Genomic DNA, 1895 nt, shown 5'->3' on the forward strand with positions numbered 1-1895 from the left:
TTTATTTAAATTATTGTCTATATTTTTAAAGTAAATCCAATTTTATCTTTGGCTCTTTATGATTACTAATAATTCTTTTGGCAAACGCTAGCATCTGAATCAACATCTAAGTGTGCTCTGACACCAGACTTGTCAACAAATGACCTACTCCAGCAGTCAGCACACTTTGATACAGAGGCCAAATCCAGCTCATCCTCTGTTTCCACAAATAAAATAGCATTGCAACATAATCATGCTTATTTATTTGTGTATTGCCTATGACTGCTTTTGTACTATTGTGGCAGAGTTGAGCAGTTACAACAGAGCCCATATGGCCTGCAAAGCCTGAAATATTTACTATCTGGCCTTTTACAGAAAAAAAAAAAGTTTGTTGACTGACACTGTCACTGTGTACTCATTCAACATATATTTATTCAACATATGCTATTAATCAGGCACTGTTTCAGGCACTGAGAAACAGGCCACGGCAATTACAGGACATATATTTGAATGGGTGGTGGTGGTGGGTAACAATAAATAAGGAAACATGTAAGTAATTAATAAGTCCAGAAAGTGATTTGTGCTGTGAAGAAAATAAAGTGGATGCAGTGGTAGAAAGGGAGTGTCAGAAAGCAGCACCATCGAGTTAGGTATCAAGAAGGTTCCTCCGAGGAGAGGGCATTAAGCTAAGACCTCAGTGAAAAGGATTAAGTGATGACAAGGAACAAGGTGGGCAAAGTTCTTGGGATGGAAAGGACTTGATTTGTCCTAAAACCATAAAGGCAAGTGTGGAGGAAAGCAAACGCTGGGAAGAGGTCCTGGCTAAATGTCTGTGACACGTCTGATTGATGATAAATTGTATTCTTTCATTCCCACTGAGCTTCATAGAAGGAAGTGATATTGACTAAGGTTGCTTAGTATTCTTTCGTGTTAATGATTTATGTTGGTTGCAGTGTAAGCATAAATGATTTTTACATCAATGTTGAAAAAATTAAGAACTTCTGATTAAAATGAAAAAAAAACAAAGAACAAGATTTATGTCCCCTTTAGATGCCAGGTTGAAATATTGCTCCCTACTCGTCTCTAACTTGATCACGCTGTTTAAGGTGATGGAGTTAAGCTAGACCTTAAAATTTTCCTCTCCCCAAACCTAGTGACACGAACAAGTACAAAACAAAACAAAAAAACAACTTAAAGACTACCAGTGGAATAAAGAAATGAAGAGTTCTGATGACTTGAACATGAGCAAGAAATAAGTTTTAAGAATATACACAAATTTTCTTCTACATTTTCATGGAGAAAATGTTGGGAGTAGGTGAATAATGGAGGGGATGGTGGTTTGTTGAGAAGAGGAAAATACGTTAATGAAACACTGAAAATTCTCATCAAGAATCAACAACTTAGGTGCTTGCTTTGGCAGCAGATGTATTAAAATTGGAAACATAAGAAGAAGAGTAGCATAGATGATGTGTGAGAATGACATGAAAATTCATTAAGTAGTCCATATTTTTTAAAATGGGCAAAGGGATTGAATAGACATTTCTCCACATTTGATGTACAAATGACCAAAAATCATGAAAAGATGCTCAACATCACTAATCATTAGGGAAATACAAATTAAAACTACAATGAGATATTACTTCACACCTATTAGAATAGCTACATTAAAAAAAAAACAAAAACAGGAAATAACCAGTGTTGGTGAGGATGCAGAAAAATTGGAACTCTTATATACTGTTGATGGGAATAAAAAATTGTGCAACCACTATGGAAAAGAGTATGGAGTTTCCTCAAAAATTTAAAAAGAGAACTATCATACGATCCAGCAATTTCACTTCTATACCCAAAAGAATTGAAAGCAAAATCTCAAAGAGATATTTGCACACTCATGTTCAGGGCATCACTATTTGCAGTAG

At 35.3% G+C, this 1895-nt stretch overlaps 1 non-coding gene across 1 annotated transcript; it reads left to right on the forward strand.

Annotated features, from left to right (window-relative positions):
• Positions 1-1387: 1387 nt before the first annotated feature.
• LOC114239058 (U6 spliceosomal RNA) lies at positions 1388-1490 on the forward strand. The gene has a single exon (XR_003624257.1). It is a non-coding gene; the product is annotated as a U6 spliceosomal RNA (small nuclear RNA).
• The last annotated feature ends 405 nt before the right edge of the window (positions 1491-1895 follow it).

Source organism: Balaenoptera acutorostrata, chromosome 10 (genome assembly GCF_949987535.1).
Source record: "Balaenoptera acutorostrata chromosome 10, mBalAcu1.1, whole genome shotgun sequence".
In the NCBI taxonomy this organism is placed as follows: Eukaryota; Metazoa; Chordata; class Mammalia; order Artiodactyla; family Balaenopteridae; genus Balaenoptera; species Balaenoptera acutorostrata.